Source organism: Diabrotica virgifera, chromosome 7, assembly GCF_917563875.1.
Source record: "Diabrotica virgifera virgifera chromosome 7, PGI_DIABVI_V3a".
Classification (NCBI taxonomy): domain Eukaryota; kingdom Metazoa; phylum Arthropoda; class Insecta; order Coleoptera; family Chrysomelidae; genus Diabrotica; species Diabrotica virgifera.
In genome coordinates this window covers 128,865,796-128,892,012 of record NC_065449.1, presented here as the reverse complement: position 1 = coordinate 128,892,012, position 26,217 = coordinate 128,865,796, and the positions used below count along the sequence as shown (strand labels likewise).

The following is a 26,217-nucleotide window of genomic DNA, read 5'->3' as shown; positions in this document are numbered from 1 at the left end:
TATTTTGAAAAAAATGGAATTTTTTTCAAAATCAGAAATTTTTTTTTATTTTAAAACCAATTTTTTTCAAAATTAAACAGTTTGAACCAATAAAACTTATAGATCATTATAAAGAATACATAAACAAAATACCTTGTGAAGCAGTAACAATACATTTTATTTGGGATGCTAATTAGGGGGTGATTTTCGCGATTGTTTTTACCAAAATATAAAAGGGGGCAACAATATTTTGAGCGTAAGTGAGTTTACTTTTAATGTTAGAAGTTAAAAAAAAAACAAAAATAAACCTGTTTTTAAACACTTTTTAACACAATTTTTAATAAGTTTTCCCCGGAAAGTTCTCCGTTTTTTGGTTATTTCACTTTAAAATATTCGATTTGGAATTGGACGAATAAGGACTTACTTTTAATTAGTTACAACTCCGCTTCTACTGGGTATACAGATTTCATGCGTACTCCATTCTTTTCACTATTTATAAGCTATATTTTTACTAAGAATATCTTCTTCGATAAAATACTTATTTTTTGAGTTATTTGCGAAAAACCCTCTAAAACATGTTTTTTGTTGTTAAAAATAAATATATTCACTCGCAAATAACCCTATATTTTTCACCCCCGAGAAGGGGTATTCCCCTCCATTTTTGTAAAATGGAGGGTGTGTAGAGTAGTTAACTTTTTCTTATATAATAATAGACAATTTCAACTACCTATTCCCAAATTTTCATCCTTCCTTTATTTTTTTTGGGTCAGATTGTTCTTTGATCGGGCTATGTATCAATTTGAAACGATAAAAAATGACCTACAGTATCATACGCAAAGCATGCGAAACATGGGTGCTGAAAAGTCAGAAACAGACCTTTTAGAAAGATTGCAGAGAAAAATGCTAAGAGCAATATAATATGGAGGTGCGAAAATAGATCAGTGGAGAAGAAGAACCAATAAAGAACTGGAAGAACTGTATAAAGAGCCAACGATAACGATGACGATCAAAGCACAGAGAATAATATTTGGGGCAAATCGAAAGAATGAGAAGTAAAAGAATGCCAAAATGGTACTCTTACGTACACCATAACAAACGAGAAGGAAAGGCAGGCCAAGAGAAAGATGGGAGGACAGTGTGTACGAAGACCTGAAGAAAAGTAACATTGAGAGATGGAAACAACTAGCATTGAACTGAAGGAGAGGGAAGTAGGTGGTGAAAGATTGTATAAATGGACTGAATTGTAATTATATAAAATTTATAAGACTAAAATAAAATATAATCAGAAATGTAAACGTTTTATTCCTAGGCCGACAAGGAATATTGAGCTAAATAAATAATAAAAAATGTAAAAATACAAAAATAGACGGTTTAGTTTTGATTTAAATCTGTCTCCTGCCATCCCCCGATAGCGCTATTTCTAGGTCTACCTTTTGTCAAGGAGGCTATACAAGAAGACAAATTTAAATCAAAACTTCCGTAGTTCTCGGTATACAATAAAACTATTTATACCGGAGTAAGGTTATAACGCCCTCTAACGGGGAATAAGTGAAATAAATGGCGACTCGATTCTAGTTTTCTGTTGACCTAGATATCAAAATATCAACAGGCACCGCTGGGAAATATTCCAAAAATGCGGTTCAGAGAAACTATATGAAACGAGTCTTTGTACTCTTATACAGAGTATGGCATTAGTAAAAATACAAAAATAGACGGTTTAGTTTTGATTTAAATCTGTCTCCTGCCATCCCCCGATAGCGCTATTTCTAGGTCTACCTTTTGTCAAGGAGGCTATGCAAGAAGACAAATTTAAATCAAAACTTCCGTAGTTCTCGGTATACAATAAAACTATTTATACCGGAGTAAGGTTAGAACGCCCTCTAACGGGGAATAAGTGAAATAAATGGCGACTCGATTCTAGTTTTCTGTTGACCTAGATATCAAAATATCAACAGGCACCGCTGGGAAATATTCCAAAAATGCGGTTCAGAGAAACTATATGAAACGAGTCTTTGTACTCTTATACAGAGTATGGCATTAGTAAAAATACAAAAATAGACGGTTTAGTTTTGATTAAAATCTGTCTCCTGCCATCCCCCGATAGCGCTATTTCTAGGTCTACCTTTTGTCAAGGAGGCTATGCAAGAAGACAAATTTAAATCAAAACTTCCGTAGTTCTCGGTATACAATAAAACTATTTATACCGGAGTAAGGTTAGAACGCCCTCTAACGGGGAATAAGTGAAATAAATGGCGACTCGATTCTAGTTTTCTGTTGACCTAGATATCAAAATATCAACAGGCACCGCTGGGAAATATTCCAAAAATGCGGTTCAGAGAAACTATATGAAACGAGTCTTTGTACTCTTATACAGAGTATGGCATTAGTAAAAATACAAAAATAGACGGTTTAGTTTTGATTTAAATCTGTCTCCTGCCATCCCCCGATAGCGCTATTTCTAGGTCTACCTTTTGTCAAGGAGGCTATGCAAGAATATAGTTTCTCTGAACCGCATTTTTGGAATATTTCCCAGCGGTGCCTGTTGATATTTTGATATCTAGGTCAACAGAAAACTAGAATCGAGTCGCCATTTATTTCACTTATTCCCCGTTAGAGGGCGTTCTAACCTTACTCCGGTATAAATAGTTTTATTGTATACCGAGAACTACGGAAGTTTTGATTTAAATTTGTCTTCTTGCATAGCCTCCTTGACAAAAGGTAGACCTAGAAATGGCGCTATCGGGGGATGGCAGGAGACAGATTTTAATCAAAACTAAACCGTCTATTTTTGTATTTTTACTAATGCCATACTCTGTATAAGAGTACAAAGACTCGTTTCATATAGTTTCTCTGAACCGCATTTTAGGAATATTTCCCAGCGGTGCCTGTTGATATTTTGATATCTAGGTCAACAGAAAACTAGAATCGAGTCGCCATTTATTTCACTTATTCCCCGTTAGAGGGCGTTCTAACCTTACTCCGGTATAAATAGTTTTATTGTATACCGAGAACTACGGAAGTTTTGATTTAAATTTGTCTTCTTGCATAGCCTCCTTGACAAAAGGTAGACCTAGAAATAGCGCTATCGGGGGATGGCAGGAGACAGATTTAAATCAAAACTAAACCGTCTATTTTTGTATTTTTACTAATGCCATACTCTGTATAAGAGTACAAAGACTCGTTTCATATAGTTTCTCTGAACCGCATTTTTGGAATATTTCCCAGCGGTGCCTGTTGATATTTTGATATCTAGGTCAACAGAAAACTAGAATCGAGTCGCCATTTATTTCACTTATTCCCCGTTAGAGGGCGTTCTAACCTTACTCCGGTATAAATAGTTTTATTGTATACCGAGAACTACGGAAGTTTTGATTTAAATTTGTCTTCTTGCATAGCCTCCTTGACAAAAGGTAGACCTAGAAATAGCGCTATCGGGGGATGGCAGGAGACAGATTTAAATCAAAACTAAACCGTCTATTTTTGTATTTTTACTAATGCCATACTCTGTATAAGAGTACAAAGACTCGTTTCATATAGTTTCTCTGAACCGCATTTTTGGAATATTTCCCAGCGGTGCCTGTTGATATTTTGATATCTAGGTCAACAGAAAACTAGAATCGAGTCGCCATTTATTTCAATAAAAAATGTAGTTTTATATCGTAAAATATTTGGAAAAAGTTCTTCATTTTATATTTACTATCCACATTTGCGGATACGTGCTGTCGTGCACGGATGGGTGCTGTCGCCACAATTATTCAATGTGTACTCCCAACTAATATTTCAGGAGGCACTATGGGAAAGAATTGAAGGTGTAAGGATTGGAGGGAGCATCATTAATAACATAAGATTTGCAGACGATACCGCAATCATGGCAGAGAATATAGACAATTTACAAATTCTCCTATATATCATTAACAGAGAAAGCAAAAAGATGGGACTAACAATGAATATAAATAAAACCACATTAATGGTGATCTCAAAAAACCCTGTTGACAACATACATATGACATTGGAGGTAAACCGATAGAAAGAATCGAGAGGTATAAATACCTAGGAGCAATTATAAACTCACAATTAGATCAAGATGAGGAAATAAAGGTGAGAATAGAAATAGCTCAAAAAGGATTTATAAAATTCAAGTTAATGTTTACAAATAAGAAATTGAGTATGGACATTAGATTGAGGTTCGTCGAATGTTATGTTTGGTCGCAACTACTATATGGGGTAGAAGCTTGGACTCTAAAAGCACAATCCGTATAAAAATTAGAGGCATTCGAGATGTGGCTGTATAGGCGTATTCTGAAAATTCCTTGGACTGCAAAAGTCTCAAACGAATAAGTTTTAAGAAGATTTGGACATGGCAGGAAGTTTATGAACACAATTAAAATAAGAAAAACATCGTATCTGGGCCACATACTTCGTAACTATAAATACTCTCTGCTACACGTCATCATGCAAGGAAGAGTAGCGGGGAAAAAGGTTTGGGAAGAAAGAAGAAATCTTGGCTGAGGAATATCAGAGATTGGACTAACCTCAGTGTTGAACAGATATTTCACTTTGCAAAAGACAGAGAAGCGTTTAAAAAGGTGATCGCCAACCTTGGTTAGAAGACGGCATAAGAAGAAGAAGAAGATCCGCATTTACACATCATTTTTACTGTCAACGTCCGGTGTTGAGTGTCAGTTGTCAGTTGAAGGGTACAGGTTCATATATCGCCGAATTATTTTTGTTTGAAAAACCGTCCATATAGAGGAGGTGCCCGGCAAAGGGAGGTGTCTGTTAAGAGAGAATTTACTGTATTTCATATTATTACTAGAATTTATTACTTTATTAGAGCTATTTATCACTTTGAATTCATTGTTTTAATTTTTTTGTGTGTTTTTATACTTTTACTTCCGAAGTAACAATCACTAAAATTGACTTTTCAGCCTAGGTCCAAAATACCTATACGCGATTTTCGTAAATTTCGTGAAATGAAAATATTTACCTAAATTTATTTTTTAATAAGGTTTTTAAATAATTTATATTATTTAATGGACACTTTGAATTTTGTACATGTACAATATACTAATTATAGAGATAATATATTTAATTTAACGCTAACTATGAAAGTAAAGCAGATCTGCTATTACTCATATTTAAATAACAGCTGCACAAAATACTACGACTGCAAATCTATAACAATGAAATGTCTGGCGTCTGGGAACGTTTACACAGCGTTGCCAAATAACGGAAGTCACAACGAGCGGTGTGGTATACGGAAGTCCCTACGCGTTGTGTATATCACGTGTATTCTCGTACGGGAGCGACACTAGCGCTGATGATATACCGTCGTACTAAAATCTGATCTTATGAGTATATTAGATACGATGTGACTTCTAGTGAAATTTTTGATATAAGCCTTCTAATACCATCTTGCAGCCAAATTCGTAAAAATTTAGGCAAAACGTTGTGACTTCCGAAATCGGAAGTCATAACGGTATATATGAAGTGACAACGTATTACGAGTATCTGCTTTGGAAGTTACATGGATACATGTATCAATATATATATATATATATATATTTTTTTACCAATGTTTCTTGGGTTTAGGTTCATAAAAAAAGCTTGTCTATGATGTTATGACCATATTTATTGATATATTATCCGACGTTTCGGCAGGAAATCCATGCCTTTTTCAAGGATTGACTAAAACAACATTTATTGAAAGCTACAATACAATTTAAAAGAAAATCGACTTACCATGCAATCGTAAATTTAGTTTTGAAACAAGTACACAAATAGACGTCACAATTAAAACAATGTTAAAATGTTAAAGCATAGGAACGGACCCACTAAGTCATTGCGATAAGAGAGTAATGAACTGTGTCAAAAATTATTATGGTGTTTATTGATGTTTGATTTTATGTTAAGTCAAAATAGTTGTCTTCGTCTCATAGGCGTGCTGAAATATTAACATAAAATCAAACATCAATAAACACCATAATAATTTTTGACACAGTTCATTACTCTCTTATCGCAATGACTTAGTGGGTCCGTTCCTATGCTTTAACATTTTAACATTGTTTTAATTGTGACGTCTATTTGTGTACTTGTTTCAAAACTAAATTTACGATTGCATGGTAAGTCGATTTTCTTTTAAATTGTATTGTAGCTTTCAATAAATGTTGTTTTAGTCAATCCTTGAAAAAGGCATGGATTTCCTGCCGAAACGTCGGATAATATATCAATAAATATGGTCATAACATCATAGACAAGCTTTTTTTATGAACCTAAACCCAAGAAACATTGGTAAAAAAATATATCAAGGTTCAAGAATTAAACTCAAACTATATATATATATATATATATATATATATATATATATATATATATATATATATATATATATATATATATATATATATATATATATATATATATATATATATATATAGTTTGAGTTTAATTCTTGAACCTTGATATATTTTTTTACCAATGTTTCTTTTTTTATGAACCTAAACCCAAGAAACATTGGTAAAAAAATATATCAAGGTTCAAGAATTAAACTCAAACTATATATATATATATATATATATATATATATATATATATATATGTATATATATATATATATGATTGCCATTTTTCCTCCAGTTGGGAGATGTGATTGGTTTGTTTTTGTGACAATGTGTGGTTTCATATCGATTTTATTATGCACGAAGAAATAGTGTCAACATTTAGGTAAGATTAAAAAAATAACATCTTTAATTTATGATGATTGTAAAGAATGTTTTTCCATTCCAGCAACTTCTGATGAAGCCCAAAATTATGTGGCGAAAGTTTGACTTTTAATAAAAGACACTCACTTAGAAGCACCCGTTTTTATTGCTTCCTTAGTATTGGGTCGTTACCGGTTACCTTCAACTGTTACCTATATATATATATATATATATATATATATATATATATACAGAACTGGATTCGAAATCCGATGTATTTATCGACCGTGCAAGTATATTCTATAACACTATAAAACAATCTTGAAATTATCGGAAATTGCGGTCTGTGGCTTAGATTGAAACTACATTTAATTCTGTTGAATTCGATATTTCGATGAGTATTTATTAATTTTTCATCTTCATCAGGAACAAACTACAAAATTAACTAACAGTTAGGTACAAACATAATATTACAATGATATAACTTACGAATTGTTGTAGGTATGTTATATAAAGCAATTTAACTTAAAGCTATGCATGTCGTTTCACGAGAACGTCGAGGGCGGCACTGAGTCAGGTATCTTTTCTCACATGTGTTAAGGGTCAAAAGTTCCAATATCGAGCCATCTGTTTAATATTCTTCTATTTTTCGAATTTTAAAACATTGCAGTAAATTTCGCTTAATCTACTTGTGTCTGATTTGTAATTAATTGAACGTTTATTACTGTTTATGTGGTACATCTCGAGGAACAATCTTTTCTTATAATTGCTTTCTGAATCTAAGATCTTGATATCTGACAAATTAAATTGGTGTCCTGTTGTTATGGAATGGTGTGCTGCTGCACAAGTATTTTTGTGTGTTTTACAATCACTTTTGTGCTGCGTTATTCTTTGTTTCAGCCATTGCGATGTTTGTCCTATATACTGCCCATCACATTCGAGACAAGAAAGTTAATAGATGATATGACTCTGATTTAGAAGCGGTGTCTGGTCTTTAAGCTTCGAGAATAAGTTATAGTTGGATATGCTATTGTATTTCGCTATTTTGATTTTAGGAATTCCGTTCAGAAGCTTGATTATATTGTTGGTTAAGCCATTTATGAAGGGCAACTTTTTGTAAATCACGGGATCTGATGGTCTCTTGTCACGTTGCCCGTCGTATAAGTCTGAGTTATATATCAGTTGCTTAAGAATTTTACTTGGATAGCCGTTGTTCAAGAATATGTTGTAGAGTGTTTTTAAATTCTTTTGTGTGAACAGGTCATTGCTGATGTGTAAAATTCTGTTTTTCATTGCCACAACAGTGTTGTGTTTTTGGCTTTTCGAGTGCTTTAACGACATGCATAGCTTTAAGTTAAATTGCTTTATATAACATACCTACAACAATTCGTAAGTTATATCATTGTAATATTATGTTTGTACCTAACTGTTAGTTAATTTTGTAGTTTGTTCCTGATGAAGATGAAAAATTAATATATATATATATATATATATATATATATATATATATATATATATATATATATACAGCGTGTCTACTTGAGTTGGAAACATATGGGAAACTTTTTTATTATTAATTTTACGAAAAAAAGTTATTCTTTATAAAAAGTTCTGCATGCCCCAAAACCTAAGATTCAATTATCAGATATCAAATTTGAATTTGGCACTAAATTTTAATAAAATTAATTAATATCACTAATATTTAACATTAACTTTTCTGTTTTTGAAAACATAACTTTTATTTTGAATTGATAATTACATTCTTTCTTTTGAAAAATAATCATAGGTACCTATATCAGATCATAAGATTTTTCAAATCTCCTATACTTTTGAAATTGGTACTAAACTTTGACAAAATTAATTAATATCACTAATATTTAACATTAACTTTTCTGCTTTTTGAAAACATAAATTTCCTTATTTTCTTATCATAGAATTTTATTCAATTCCTTATAAACACCTATATACTATTACCATAGTTACATTTAATTTTTTGTCAGCCATGTATTTATGATAAACTAAACTTTTTAAAAGTCAATCAAATTTAGATCATAACTTCAAAATTTAACCAATTTTTATCCTTTGTTAAGTGTTTTTGCTAAGAATTTTTATTGTTTTTTATGTTATTCAAAATGTACAACAGCCGTTTACCATTGATATTTTTAATCTTATGTATAGTAACCAACATTTTTTTATTTATTTATTTAATCAGTTAAGCCCATTCGTACCTTTCGGTGTTGGGCTGTTTACAACTAGTTCAATATCTACATTTCAATACATTTTAATAATTATACAAAACTTTTATTTTAACAATACAATTTTAATAAATACAAATTACTTATTTGACCCATTTTTCTGTCCATATGTTTTAATCTTGTGGTGCTTCTTTGATACTTCTTTTCCATGCTGTTCTATTTTGAGCCATTTGTTTTACCATACTCCATTGCAGTCCTCTCTTCTCTGCTTCTTGTCTAACTTGTTCTTCCCATCTCATTCTTGGGCGACCTACTTTATTTTTCCCTTGTACTCTGACTTCATATACTTTTTTCGTTATTCTTGTGTCGTTTAGTCTGTGGATGTGGCCCAACCATCCTAACTGTCGTTCCCCTATAATTGTCTCTATGGGTTTTATCTTTAGAGCTTGAGTTATTGTGTCGTTTCTTATTTTGTCTCTTCGTGTGACCCCTTCTATTTTTCTCAAGAATCTCATCTCTGTAGCTTTGATTTTTCTTTTGTTGTTCTTTGTTAGCGTCCACGACTCACTCCCATAGACGATTGATGGTCGAACCACTTTTTGGTACACTTGTGTTTTGACTTCTTTGGGTACCTCTTTCTTTCCAAAGAACGTATTTCTTAATGTATTATAAATTGTCCCTGCTTTTCCTATTTTATTGTTTATTTCTTTGTCTATTTTACCATCTTCTTCAATAATTGTACCTAAGTAGTTGTAGCTGTTTACTTGTTCCAAAACTTGTCCTTCTACCTTAATTTTTATCACTTTTTTTGTAGTTGCCATAACCATTGTTTTACTTTTATCTGTGTTTATTTCCATGTTCATTTTTCTTAGTTCTTTTATATAAGTGTTTATTATTTGTTGCAGTTTCTCTTCCGTGTCAGCTAACAATACCATATCATCTGCAAATAGTAATTCTTGTATTTGTACATTGTTCATTTTCCATTTTCCCAATATCATGTCTTTAGATTTCTCCTTGCATTGCTTTATTGCGTCATCTAGTACCATTGAGAAAAGTAATGGACTTAGTACACAGCCTTGTTTTAGTCCTATCTTTGCCTGGAATTCATCAGATTCTTGATTGTGAGTCCTTATTTTTATTTTATTATTTTTATATAAGGCTTTAATTATTTCTATCATATCCTTTTCTATTCCATTTTTCTTTAAACATTTCCATATATCTTCCCTTCTTATTCTATCAAAAGCTTTTTTCAGATCAATAAAGCATATGTGTATCTCTTTGCCTTTCATCAATAGTTTTTCTCCTATTTGTCTCAATATGAATATGAGATCTTGGGTACTCCTTCCTTTTCTGAAGCCATGCTGGGATTCTTCTAGTTTTATTTCTAGTTTTTCCCTTAGCCTTTTTTCAATTACTCTATTGAATATTTTGGCAGGAACGCTTGTCAATGTAATACCCCTATAATTTTCGCAATTTCTTGCGTCTCCTTTCTTAAACAGTGGTACTATTATATCTGTTTTCCAATCAGATGGTATTTCCTTTGCTGTGATTATTTCATTTAGTAGTTCTCGGAATTTTTCTTTTGAATTTTCACTCATGTACTTTAACATTTCAGCTGTGTTTTCATCTTGGCCTGGAGATTTTCCCAATTTTAATTTGTCAATGGCTTCTGCAATTTCCTCTTTTGTTATTTGCTGCATTTCCTCTGTATTTTCGATCATGTCTTCCTCTCTTTCATGTTGATATTGTTTCCATTCTGTTAGTTCTTCAAAGTACTGCTTCCATCTTTGCATTATTTCTCTTTCTGTAGTTAATATATTTCCTTCTTTATCTCTTATGTTTCTTAATCTATGTGTTTTCTTTTGTCTTAGCTGTTTCAATGTACCATAGAACAATTTTTGGTTATTAAAATAGTTTTCATTCATTTTGTGTCCAAAATCTTCCCAAGACTTCTTTTTTGCCGTTTTAATTTCTTGTTTAATGTCGTTTCTGGCCATTTTATATTTTTCGAAATCGTCCTCCGATTTGGTTTTTAGATACATTTTCCATACTTTTTTCTTTTCTTTCACTTTACGTTGTATTTCCGCTGTCCACCATTTACTTTTCTTCGAATATATGTTTGTGATTTTAGTTGTTCCGCATACTTCTTTTGCTGTTTTCAATATGATTTCCTTAAATTGCTTCCATTTATTTTCTATTCCTGTGTTAATTGCCTTTATAGTCTCGAACTGTTTGGTTAACTTCTTCTGGTATTCCTCTTTACTACCTATTTCTCTTATTTTGTAGCTTTTTATTTTTTCTTTAGTTATCTTCTTTCTTTTTTCTGTTGTTATGTGTGTACACCCTTAGTTCCATTATAAGCAAGTAATGGTCACTGCTTATTTCAGCCTCTCTTTTTACCTTTACGTCTTTTATAATCTTTAGGTCTTTTCTTTTTATTAGGAAATAGTCTATTATGGATTTTTCTTTTCTCGATGAGATTTCTCTAGTATATTTGTGTATGTCTTTGTGCATAAATTTTGAATTCGTTATAACCATATCATTTGCTATACATAGATCTATGATTCTGTTTCCGTTATTATTTTTCATTTCTTCTCCATGTTGCCCTAAGTATCGTTCAATCCCTTTATTGTCTCTTCCCACCCTACCATTTAGGTCTCCCATTAATATAATGTTTTCTCCTTCGTTGTCCATCTCTGCTTGTAATATTTCAAAAAATTCATCTTTTTCCTTTTTTTTTGGCATTATCATTTGGCCCATATGCTACGATTATGCTGGTTATATTTGTATTATCTAGTTTTACTTCCACTCAGGGGCGGCTCTAGCTCACCTGCCGCCGGGGTGCAAACTCTTGTGTGCCGCCCCTTCTGGGCGATAAGTTGAAGGAGGTTACAGCCTAGAAAATAAGACTTATTTCCTATATACCGTGAAGAAGGTGAACGACATAAGGGAAGCTAGATAGGTAGAGAACTATTCTTAAAATAAACCAAACAATTTTATTTATTTAGTTATATCACAATTTAATAACATCAGATATATATTTAATTAAATGAAAAGTAAGTCACATATGTATATACATATTATGTACCAGATGTAAAAACAAATTATAGAAAATTACGTACTTATACCTATATCCGAATACATACTTATGATAATAATACACATCTTGAAATAGGTAGGTATTATTTAATGTTTGACCATATTTTTCAAAAGCTAAAATCAATTTTTCTAGATTTTCGGATAGCAAATTCTTTTATAATGTCATTAATATCTATGTCAACATCATTTTCAATGCTTATTATAGCTAGATTTGAAAGCCTTTCTTGTGTCATACTAGACCTTAAATAGTTTTTTATAATCTTTAATTTGGAAAATGATCTTTCACCCTCAGCAACAGTAACCGGTAATGTTAAATAAATACGTAAAGCAATCGACAAATTTGGAAATGTGCTAATCAAGTTATTTTTAAATAAATATCCTAAAACATCAATTGCAGAGGAGGTAGATTTTAAATAGGTCGGTAAAATTTCAATTTCATTCAGCAAATCGACTGCATTTATATCAGAATGCTTAGTTTGAAAATCTGTCAATTTATTTTGCAAATCCGCGCAATACTTTAATTTATCATTTGAATTTAAATTTTTAAAAGCATCAAGGTTGTGTAAAAACGAAAAACAGTTGTTGTGATCACTTAACAATTCGAACCTTTCATCTAATTTAGTTATGGCAGTGTCTAATAAAAAAAAGTAAAAATTTACTTTAAAGTGTAACTCTGGATTTTGTATAGCGTCATCTCTTCCTTCATAATTAAACATAGGTCTTCGTTTTCTAGGTCGTACAGTGCCAACTGCTGGAAAACTAATTTCGCAGTCTAATTCTTCAGCAATAATTTTTGATTCATTAAGCATTTCTTTATAAGCTAAGTCTGTACGACATTCAGTTAAATATTTTTTTACTTCTTCTAACATTTTAGCAGCCTCTGGAAGTATCACAGTAGATTTCTGCATAATTTTGCTTACAGTATTAATTTTTAATAAAATATTATACCAAGTTACCAAGGAACAAACAAATTTGTACGACTTTATTTTTGAAATCAAAGAATATTCCAAATTTTTTGTGTCGTTATCTTTATTTGAATCACTATAAATAAAGAACAAAGCATCATAAATTTTTTCTAAATTAAAACGAAGGGCTTTCACAGCATCAATGCGGCTTTCCCATCGTGTATCGGAAAGTGATTTTAGAGTTAAAGTAGGCAGTTCTTTTTTTAAGACTTGCCAGCGCGATGTTGATGCCGAAAAAAATACATATAATTCTTGGACAATGGCAAAGAAATTTGTAACTTCCAAAGAACATTTTGCAGCATCATTTACAACTAAATTAAGACTATGCGCTGCACATGGTACATAAAATGCTCTAGGATTTATATCCAAAATTTTTTTTTGTAAGCCAATTTTTTTGCCTTTCATATTGGCACCATTGTCGTAGCCTTGGCCGCGCATGTCATTAATATCAATATTTAAGCCTTCCAAAAAATTCAATAAAAACGTCATTAATCCTTGTCCAGTTGTGTCAGTAACAGAGCAAAATCCAAGAAAATGCTCTCTTATCTCAACATTTTTTGTTAAGGGGTTAAGATAAACAAATCTAAAAATTATTGTAATTTGCTCTTCATGACTTATGTCAGGTGTACAATCTAAAATTATAGAATAATATTTACAATGTTTCAGTGTGTTAACAATGGTGTTTTTGATATTTTCTCCTATTACAGTTATCAGTTCATTTTGAATGTTATGACCAAGATAATGAGGCATATTGCGGTGTTCAGCTTTTTCAATGCGATTAATGTGCTCTGCTAAAACATTGTCAAATTTTGAAACACTTTCTATTAGTTTTAAAAAGTTTCCATTATCATTTTGAAATATCTTTTCTGTATGCCCTCTAAAAGCCAAATTTTGTCTAGCCAAAAACTGAATAATGTATATAATTCTTTCAATAACTGCCATCCACCTTTTTTTTCACGGTCCATTTGGACCTGATTAATCGAATCTACAGTTCTTCCTTTCATTATATTTTGTTTTAAATCAACATATTGTCTCACACTTTGAAAATGTGCTACACTTTTTTCATGTCGTTCTATATTTCTCGATAAATGACGCCAATCTTTGTAACCTATTTCATCATTAAAAGCATTTATTGCACTGCTAAATAGTTTACAGTAAAAACAAAACACAGAATCACTAGATTTAGAATAAACGAGCCAGTCCCGTATAACCGTTTCATTATTTCCTAGTTTCTTAAGAAAATACGTAGTTGAAAATGATCGATTAGAATCATCTAATGGAAATGTAAAATTTTTTATTTGTACCGGACCTATTTCAAGTAGTGAGAGCTTGACATTATCTGAAATACTTTGTGGCCAAAGGGCAGGATCTGTCAATGAATCGATGATATTCGCATTCATTACTGAACTCGAATTATTACTGATATGATCAGAAAATGCAGTAGTTGTTACCGAGGCTGCTGCGGTCGGTGTTAATGTTGCTTCCGATGCTGACGTTGCTGAAATTTCTTCCATCGGAGTATCAGTAGAAGTTTCAGTAACACCCATCATTGTATCTTCAACAGTTTTTTCGAAAACTGGATTCATATCTGAACTTGTTGATGGTCCTGGTTGAACTTTCTGAAGAAACTTGCTTATAGAACTCGTGCATTTTTTCACTTTTTCTTCTTTTTCCAGTTTCCGTTTCCGATATTGGAAACCAGAAAGTTTTTGTCTTCCATCAGCCATCTGCAATAATTTAAAAAAATAAATAAAAATACTACAACCCTCTAGCCAGACGTGAGTTTCATTAATGTACAAAAAGAATTGTTTTACAGTCCTCGTTTAATAGGTAGTAACTTTAATAACATTCTTACCTTGAGTTTGACGATGCTGTATCTCTATGGGCACTTCTGCGGTTTTTCAAAACTCACGACACTGTACTATTTAATCAAGTAAAGTTAAAATAACGTAAAGCAGGAACTCAAGAAGTCACTGGTTTAAATTCAAATTTCAGATAGAAACTAAAAATTTTTTAAGAAAACCGATTTTTATAAACTTTGAAAGGCGGTCCTTTCCCCATTAAACCAATGGGACTCCTATTTCTTTAATTGTTAAAATGTCTCCTCCCATCTAAAGGGTTCCTAATTTTCGTAGAGAGAAAATATATCAACGTCATCTATTCTACGTAAATAGATATTTAATACAAAAGATTTTCTACCATTTTTCAAAGGTTTACCGAGAAGGATTGACCTTTTTTTGGTAACAACTTCCGCTCGAACACATTTAAGATTCACAGACGCCCCCCTGTTGATTCAGTTCTAAGAAGCTTCCTAAATTGAGTATTTTCTAAAAACTTTCAGATTTGTTCACGCCGAGACAGTGGCGTACACTTTAAAGTAGGCTATATAATATACAGCATATTAAGTGTAGGTAGGTACATCTTAGTAAAAAAGCGTTTGTGCATATGCGTATGTAAACATGGAACTTGTCATTCGTTATGATCCAGCTGCCGCCCCCTATAACCTGCCGCCCGGGTGCCGTGCACCCCTTGCACCCCCGCTTAAGACGCCACTGCTTCCACTACCAATAATCTTTCGTTTATATATCTTTCACCTATTATGTTATTTGTCTTTTCTGTTTTTACTATTAGGCCTACACCTCCCGCGCCCCATTCTTTTAAGTCAACTCCTGACCAATATAAGCGGTAATCATTTAGATCTACTATTCCTCTACCTTTCTTTTTTATTTCAGTTACTCCCAAGTATTCTATATTTTGTAGTTTCATCTCTTCAATTATTTCCTCTTCTTTACCGTTAATACCTCGCACGTTCCATGTAGCCATTTTTATGATTTCCTTTTCATTTTCCTTATGTTCCGTATTTTTATATATCTCACCATTTTTGTTCCTCGCTATATTTGTAGCTTCATATATATTTTTATTCGTGTCCATTTTATCTGCCAGGTTCGTTGTGTTTGTTTTCATGTCGCTTTCAATTTCTGCTATTCGTTTTTTGGATTTATTACTTCTAGTTTTTTCATAGTCTTATTCCATTTCCATATCTCGCCATTTATAGTTATTTTATTGTATCCAATTTTCACCTTATTTCCTTTTAATTCTTCTTCTTTTGACATTTTTCTTATTTGCTTGTTCTTCTCACGCTCCTTTGTTGTCATGTCATGATTTATGTATACCTTTTCCTGCTGCAGTTCTTTTAATTTGTATTTGTTTTTCATGATTTATTCTTTTTCGTCTTCATTATTTATTTCAATTAAGCATACTTTTCTTCCTATTTTATGAGCTGTTTTTACATTAATATTTATCTGTAGAGTGTTTTTTATTATGTTCTCCACGAATTGTTTAAGTTCTGTTTTATTTTCTGTCTCAATTTCAATTTCTGACATCACTATATTATTTTTCCTTTTCTCTCTCTCTCTAGCCATTCAATTCTATCATTTGTTTCCTCTAGCTTCTCTTTTATATCTTTATTTTCTTCTTTTAGTTTTTGATTTTCTTGTCTCAATATCTTATTTTCTTCTCTTATCATTTTTATATCTTCACTGGTTTTGTCACTCTGCTTTTTGAGCTCCGACACCATCTCTATTAATAGATCTAGTTTTTGTTCTTTACTATTTGTTTTAGATGGTATTTGTGAGAGTTTTCTATTTTTTGATCTTTGAGTCGCATCATCCGGATCTCTTTTCCTTTTGCTGTCGTCCGAACAGTCGTCGCTGTCCTCCATGTTCTTGTTTATTTCGCTTTGTATTATTTTATTATCACCTTCCGCCATGTTCTTGTTTATTTCACGGTATCTTAGTTGGTATCTCAACGATAGGAACTTCGCCCAGATCGACTCTTCAAAAGCTAGGTTCCTCTTTGAGTCCTCAAACTAACTAGTTTATTTTATTTTTCTTCGCTAAGTATTTTAATTTTTAGAGTTTTCCCTTTTTCCGCGACTTTTACTACAGTCTGGCAACGTCGCCGTGACGTGGAGCGTGACCCGTCTACCAGCTGGCTGTTGAAACTCGTTCACTTTCCTATGTCCGTTTTTTGTGTTTGTTTATACACTCTTAATTCACACTTAATTAGTAATTTTTGTTTATTTTTTCACTTGTATCGTCAGTATGCACTTTTATATTCACTTTATATTGGAAACTGTTATTTAATTTCCACTACTACATCCAAAATTCGGTAAAATAGTAGGTGGTATTTCAATAACCTTCTCTTGGCTCTACACCGTTGCCGGTTCTAGACATTCTTGAAAAAGGAAATAAACATTTCCGAAAGCTCGAATATTAGACAATAGTATACTTTAAAGACCCAATTTGACTTCAATACCCAAAAAATTTGTGAAATTCGTATTTCCAATCAAGTCAATCAAAATACTACTTGTATATATATATATATATATATATATACATATATAGGTATATATATATATATACAGGGTGTAACAAAAATACAGTTCATAAATTAAATCACATATTCTGGGACCAAAAATAGTTCGATTGAACCTAACTTACCTTAGTACAAATATGCACACAAAAAAGTTACAGCCCTTTGAAGTTACACGATAAAAATCGATTTTTTCCGATATATCGAAAACTATTAGAGATTTCTTAATGAAAATAGACACGTGGCATTCTTATGACAGGAAAATTTTAAAAATAAATTATAGTTAAATTTGTGCACCCCATAAAAAATTTATGGGGGTTTTGTTCCCTTAAACCCCCCCAAACTTTTTTGTATGTTCCAACTAAATTATTATTGTGGTACCCTTAGTTAAACACAATATTTCTAAGACTTTTTTGCCTCTTAATATTTTTTCGATAAACCAGTTTTAATCGAGATACGGCTTCTTTTTTAATATGTTTACATAAAAATTTTATGGGGGTTCTGTGCCTTTAAACCCCCCAAATGTTTGTATACGTTACAATTAAACTATTTTTGCGGTACCATTAGTTAAACAGCATGTTTTTAAAACTTTTTTGCCTCTTAGTATTTTTCCGATGAGGCACCTTTTATCGAGATAAAATATTCTTTTCTCTAATATGGTTCAAAATATACCTCAAACTGTAATTTATAAAAAAATTCATATTATTACCAGGTCTCTACAATCGTACGTAACAGTATACAAATATGTGGTGGATTTGACAAATATTAAAAATATCTCGATAAAAACTAGCTTTTACAAAAAGTACTAAGAGGTAAAGTTTTAAAAACATTGTGTTTAACTAATAGTACCACAATAATAATTTAATTGGAACGTACAAAAAAGTTTGGGGGGGTTTAAGGGAACAAAACCCCATAAAATTTTTTATGGGGTGCATAAATTTAATTACAATTTATTTTTAAAATGCTCCTGCCATTAGAATGCCACGTGTCCATTTTCATTAAAAAATCTCTAATAGTTTTCGATATATCGGAAAAAATCGATTTTTATCTTGTAACTTCAAAGGGTTGTAACTTTTTTTGTATGCTCATTTGGACTAAGGTAAGTTAAGTTCAATCGAACTATTTTTGATCCCACAATACGTGATTTAATTTATGACCTGTATTTTTGTTACACCCTGTATATATATATATATATATATATATATATATATATATATATATATATATATATATATATATTTTACATGCCAAATAAATGGTGTAAGATCACATCGTTAAATCCTCCGTATATCAATGGGTACCAATAGAATAGACTAGTTTCGCGATGCCTCGCTCCTCAGTATTCGGCTAGGTACGAATTGATACACCGACGGTTCAATGATGTGTCTTAATATTTCGCACCTCAGGTGCCGAGCTACAAAAGTGCCATCTACTCTGATGACCAAGAAGTAGAAACACGACTCGAAAAGAGAAGTTTTCCACAATCTTTTGAGCTGTATTAAAAGTTGCCTGCATGCAGGGCTTCGGCAAAAGCTTTGCCAATGCTAGATTTTACATACCAAATAAATGGTGTAAGATCACATCGTTAAATCCTCCGTATATCAATGGGTACCAATAGAATAGACTAGTTTCGCGATGCCTCGCTCGTCAGTATTCGGCTAGGTACGAATTGATACACCGACGGTTCAATGATGTGTCTTAATATTTCGCACCTCAGGTGCCGAGCTACAAAAGTGCCATCTACTCTGATGACCAAGAAGTAGAAACACGACTCGAAAAGAGAAGTTTTCCACAATCTTTTGAGCTGTATTAAAAGTTGCCTGCATGCAGGGCTTCGGCAAAAGCTTTGCCAATGCTAGATTTTACATACCAAATAAATGGTGTAAGATCACATCGTTAAATCCTCCGTATATATATATACAGTGCTAGTCAAAAGTCCGTACCCCCTCGTATCTTTTGAACGGTTATACCTATAATAGTGAAATTTGGACGGAGGAAATAAACGGACGTAAGCTTCTTAACTGGTCATGACAGATGACGTAATTATGACAGATGACTTTACAGCGTCACTGTGACAGATAATTTCAAATGAGACCTTATGGCAAGTGATACCTCGTTTGAAAGGTATTGAAAATACCTATTCAGTCATACTAATTTTGTTTAAGTTTAAGCTAATTTTGATGAATAAATGAAGTAAATAATAAATTGTAGTTTCGAATTTAATTAATAAAAATTCAAAATTCCGCATATGATTGCTTGTCAAAAAGGTTGACGTTGACGTAAAAACTACTAGAGAATTGAAAAACGTCAACTTTTTTGACAAAAAAACCATAGGCGGACATTTGAATTTTTATTAATTAAATACGAAACTACAATATTATATTTATTTAATTTATTCACCAAAATCAATAATTTTGAATACCTTTCAAACGACGTATCACTTGCCATAAAGTTCCATTTAAAATTTTCTGTCACAATGGCTCTGTACCGTCATCTGTTACTATTACGTCACCTGTCATGACTAGTTAAGAAGCTGACGTCCGTTTATTTCCTCCCTCCAAATTTCACTATTATAGGTATAACCGTTCAAAATATACGAGGGGGGGTACGGACTTTTGACTAGCACTGTATATATCAAGCAGTAATTCTTGAGGATGCAGTCAATTTCTGGCCCACAAGACTTTTAATTACTGCTTGATATTTAAATATACAGTCAAGCATACCATAAAGTAGTATTTTGATTGACTTGATTGGAAATACGAATTTCACAAATTTTTTGGGTATTGAAGTCAAATTGGGGCTTTAAAGTATACTATTGTCTAATATTCGAGCTTTCGGAAATGTTTATTTCCTTTTTCAAGAATGTCTACAATGCAATAAGATAAAAAAATATTAGAATATATATCAAAGAACAAATAGTAATGAGTAACTTACCAGAATTTAGATTATAAAAAAATGTTGGTTACTATACATAAGATTAAAAATATCAATGGTAAACGGCTGTTGTACATTTTGAATAGCATAAAAAACAATAAAAATTCTTAGCAAAAACACTTAACAAAGGATAAAAATTGGTTAAATTTTGAAGTAATGATCTAAATTTGATTGACTTTTAAAAAGTTTAGTTTATCATAAATACATGGCTGACAAAAACTAAATGTAACTATGGTAATAGTATATAGGTGTTTATAAGGAATTGAATAAAAATCTATGATAAGAAAATAAGGAAATTTATGTTTTCAAAAAGCAGAAAAGTTAATGTTAAATATTAGTGATATTAATTAATTTTGTCAAAGTTTAGTACCAATTTCAAAAGTATAGGAAATTTGAAAAATCTTATGGTCTGATATAGGTACCTATGATTATTTTTCAAAAGAAAGAATGTAATTATCAATTCAAAATAAAAGTTATGTTTTCAAAAAGCATAAAAGTTAATGTTAAATATTAGTGATATTAATTCATTTTATTAAAATTTAGTGCCAAATTTAAAAGTGTAGGAGATTTGAAAAATTTTATGATCTGATACAGGTACCTATGATTATTTTACAAAAGAAAGAATGTAATTATAAATTTTGCTAAGATTGTCCATTTCAGATTTTTTGTTCATTGTGTTCAAACCCTTGCTGATATAAACCATTTCAAGAAAAGTACGTTTATGTTTGTTGTTTTCCATGTCTAATATTTTTGGATCTTGAAAATTCATAGTGTAGCCATTCTGAATAACATGCTCTGCCAAGGCACATGATGGTTTGAGAATTTTACAATCACTTTTGTGAGATATGATGCGACCAGATAGATTTCTACCAGTTTCACCAATATAAACTAAATCGCAGTTTGTACAAGATATGGAGTAGATAACATTGCATCTTTCTAGAGTGTTAAATTTTTGTTTAGTTTTAGTGTATAGTGAATACAGAGTTTTTATGTTTTTAGTTGCTATATTTACTCCTTTAAATTCGTTAAAAATCCCTTTTAATTTTGGAGTAAGATTAGGTATAAATGGAAAAGAGTAATAAAGAGTTTTTATGGGATTATTTATAGTGTTATCAGTATTAGCTTGAGAAACAGATAAGGGGTCAACTGTATTCGAAATATGCAAAGGAGTGTTAAATAAGAAGTTGTTTACTAATTTCAATGGGTATGAATTTTCAACTAGGACGTTACGTAATTTTAAAAGATCTTCTTGGACAAACTGCGGATGGGAAAGTTTATTAACACGGTTTTTAATGCTGTTATTAAATTATACTTCATTTTGGTCGGATGGCAAGAATAATAGCTTATGTAACGATTGCTACACATAGGTTTTCTGTACCATTTAGTTTTGAGAACATTGTTATCGCATCTCAATATTAACATGTCAAGGAAAGGTAGGGTGTTGTCTACCTCTTCCTCGCAAGTGAATTGCAGATGTTCATTATAACTGTTAAAAAATTGTAGAGTATAATTGATTTTATTATTAGGAAGTGCTAATATTAGATCATCCACATATCTCTTAACAAAAGGAACGTGATATTCTAATTTATCAAGACAGTATGATACCAAATCATCTAATACGAAATTGCATAGAATTGGTGATATACAAGATCCCATTGGAGTGCCAAATATCTGCTTATAGTATTGATCATTAAAAATAAATATGTTAGAGTCAAAGACAAAATCAATACATTTCTTAAACATTGATAAAGTGAGTGAAGTATGTAAATTAATCTCATTCCAATGACAAGTAATACTTTGAAGGATTTTATTTAAAGGTAGGTTAGTAAATAAGGAAACAACGTCAAAACTAACTAGTACATAGTCATTGGGGAGCTTAAAATCATTTATAAATTCACTAAATGTAAAAGAATCTTTTATATAAAAATTATTGTTGGTGTTATATGCCAAAGTTAACACGTCAGTTAAATGTTGTGAAATCGGTCCATTTGGACCTCCAATTGAAGAGACAATTGGTCTCATACTGAGAGTTGGTTTGTGAATTTTTGGTAGTGCATAAAATCTAGGAGCTCTTGCATTATAAATCTTAAATGATTCTTCTTGATTATTATCAATCAGAAGTATCAAGAAGATTATAAATCTTCTTGATATTTATTTCAGATTAGATAATTTTGAAGCAATAAAATATCAAGAAAAATGGTTTAAAAATCTTACAAATATCATTTTTCCTGATGAAGTTAAAAAAATTTTATCACTAGGCCCTAAATTTGCTTTTCATCCAACTAAAAAAGATTTTCGAATATCTTCTCTTTTAGCTAGTATAGAAAACATAATTCAACCATTTGATATCAAAAATAAAGATATAGTTAGATCAAAGTGCACTAATGTTATTACTAACTATTTACAGAAGGATTTTAGTGATCATTACTTAAATAAATATTATTTTGCTACAAAAAATTTTTTAAAAGAACATCCAGATATTTATATTGTCAGAAGTGACAAATGTAATGTTACAGTTGCCATGTATAAGGATGATTACTTAAATAAAACCTCTGATTTATTAAATGATGTTCAATACTATAGAAAACTAGACCGAAATCCTGTTAGCACTATACAACAAAAAGCAAACAAGATGGTTTCCGAACTTGTTAATAACAAATTAATTGAACCAAATACAGGCAAATCATTGAAGATTTATAATGCAAGAGCTCCTAGATTTTATGCACTACCAAAAATACACAAACCAACTCTCAGTATGAGACCAATTGTCTCTTCAATTGGAGGTCCACATGGACCGATTTCACAACATTTAATTGACGTGTTAACTTTGGCATATAACACCAACAATAATTTTTATATAAAAAATTCTTTTACATTTAGTGAATTTATAAATGATTTTAAGCTCCCCAATGACTATGTACTAGTTAGTTTTGACGTTGTTTCCTTATTTACTAACCTACCTTTGAATACAATCCTTCAAAGTATTACTTGTCATTGGAATGAGATTAATTTACATACTTCACTCACTTTATCAATGTTTAAGAAATGTATTGATTTTGTCTTTGACTCTAACATATTTATTTTTAATGATCAATACTATAAGCAGATATTTGGCACTCCAATGGGATCTTGTATATCACCAATTCTATGCAATTTCGTATTAGATGATTTGGTATCATACTGTCTTGATAAATTAGAATATCACGTTCCTTTTGTTAAGAGATATGTGGATGATCTAATATTAGCACTTCCTAATAATAAAATCAATTATACTCTACAATTTTTTAACAGTTATAATGAACATCTGCAATTCACTTGCGAGGAAGAGGTAGACAACACCCTACCTTTCCTTGACATGTTAATATTGAGATGCGATAACAATGTTCTCAAAACTAAGTGGTACAGAAAACCTATGTGTAGCAATCGTTACATAAGCTATTATTCTTGCCATCCGACCAAAATGAAGTATAATTTAATAACAGCATTAAAAACCGTGTTAATAAACTTTCCCATCCGCAGTTTGTCCAAGAAGATCTTTTAAAATTACGTAACGTCCTAGTTGAAAATTCATACCCATTGAAATTAGTAAACAACTTCTTATTTAACACTCCTTTGCATATTTCGAATACAGTTGACCCCTTATCTGTTTCTCAAGCTAATACTGATAACACTATAAATAATCCCATAAAAACTCTTTATTACTCTTTTCCATTTATACCTAATCTTACTCCAAAATTAAAAGGGATTTTTAACGAATTTAAAGGAGTAAATATAGCAACTAAAAACATAAAAACTCTGTATTCACTATACACTAAAACTAAACAAAAATTTAACACTCTAGAAAGATGCAATGTTATCTACTCCATATCTTGTACAAACTGCGATTTAGTTTATATTGGTGAAACTGGTAGAAATCTATCTGGTCGCATCATATCTCACAAAAGTGATTGTAAAATTCTCAAACCATCATGTGCCTTGGCAGAGCATGTTATTCAGAATGGCTACACTATGAATTTTCAAGATCCAAAAATATTAGACATGGAAAACAACAAACATAAACGTACTTTTCTTGAAATGGTTTATATCAGCAAGGGTTTGAACACAATGAACAAAAAATCTGAAATGGACAATCTTAGCAAAATTTATAATTACATTCTTTCTTTTGAAAAATAATCATAGGTACCTGTATCAGATCATAAGATTTTTCAAATCTCCTACACTTTTAAATTTGGCACTAAATTTTAATAAAATGAATTAATATCACTAATATTTAACATTAACTTTTATGCTTTTTGAAAACATAACTTTTATTTTGAATTGATAATTACATTCTTTCTTTTGAAAAATAATCATAGGTACCTATATCAGACCATAAGATTTTTCAAATTTGCTATACTTTTGAAATTGGTACTAAACTTTGACAAAATTAATTACTATCACTAATATTTAACAGTAACTTTTCTGCTTTTTGAAAACATAAATTTCCTTATTACCATAGTTACATTTAGTTTTTGTCAGCCATGTATTTATGATAAACTAAACTTTTTAAAAGTCAATCAAATTTAGATCATTACTTCAAAATTTAACCAATTTTTATCCTTTGTTAAGTGTTTTTGCTAAGAATTTTTACTGTTTTTTATGCTATTCAAAATGTACAACAGCCGTTTACCATTGATATTTTTAATCTTATATATAGTAACCAACATTTTTTTATAATCTAAATTCTGGTAAGTTACTCATTACTATTTGCTCTTTGATACATATTCTAATATTTTTTTTTATCTTATTGCATTGTAGACATTATTGAAAAAGGAAATAAACATTTCCGAAAGCTCGAATATTAGACAATAGTATACTTTAAAGCCCCAATTTGACTTCAATATCCAAAAATTTTGTGAAATTCGTATATATATATATATATATATATATATATATATATATATATATATATATATATATATATTAGAGCGGAGTAATTTTTTTTGTCATCGAGTCACAATCAGTTTCTGATTCTATAATGAATTCTGTGAAAAAAAAACATTACACCATAGGTATCTGATGAATTTCGAGGCGCCACATTTTTCATTTTAGTTTTGAGGTACATCAGAACTCGTCATTTTACGACTTCTGATGTACATTGAGGTTGATTGTTGACAAAATTTCAACTTTTTTTATTACGGAAAAGTTTATTTTATTAGATTTTGAGACGAGGAATCCATTTCTGATATCTATTTGTACCAAAAACACTCACCAGGGGGCGCTACAATGCAATTTTATGAACATCAGAATTTGTCATTTTATGACTTCTGATGTACATTGCGGTTCACTGGGGACATATTTAAACTTTTTTTTACGGAAAAGTGTATTTTAGTAGCTTTTGAGACAAGGAATTTATTTTTGATATCTATTTGTCCCAAAAGTACTCACCAGGGAGCGCTACAGTGCAATTTTTGTCATTTTACGACTACTTTTTTGGATAAAACAGTGTTAATATTATTTTTTCAACGTTTTTATTTAATAGGTCCTGATTTTATGTTACAAAAAATAGGTAATATTAATTAGTTTATTATAAACTTCACTAAACAATATTTTGCTTAATTAAATTTATTTGAAATATAATAAATTAGATGTTTTTGAGTAACCAAACCACTCAATTTTTTAATCAAAAAAATTTTGGATCTTCGATTTTTCTAAAACTTGATGTATAGCTTCTGAGGAACGTAAAAATAAGCTCGAGCTTAAACATTAATTAAGCCCGAACAGTCTTCTTCTTTTTTCTCAATTTGTATATTTTATCATAAAGTATCAATGGAAAAATAAGGTATTAATACGAGGGACTCAAAAATGTCATTATAAGGCATTATAACAAATTATTATGATTCAAAACGAGGTTTTGGTCAAATTTTGGTGTAGAAAACGTTAGAATGCCGTTTCTTACATTTTTCTCCATCCCCAAAATATTGTATACTT

The 26,217-nt window shown here is 30.9% G+C and overlaps 1 long non-coding RNA gene across 1 annotated transcript; it reads right to left on the bottom strand.

The window, feature by feature from the left end:
* Positions 1 to 5,523: 5,523 nt before the first annotated feature.
* Positions 5,524 to 5,824, bottom strand: LOC126888141 (uncharacterized). The gene is made up of 2 exons (XR_007699420.1): positions 5,722 to 5,824; positions 5,524 to 5,667 (listed from the first exon to the last, which is right to left on the bottom strand). It is a non-coding gene; the product is annotated as an uncharacterized LOC126888141 (long non-coding RNA).
* Positions 5,825 to 26,217: the final 20,393 nt, after the last annotated feature.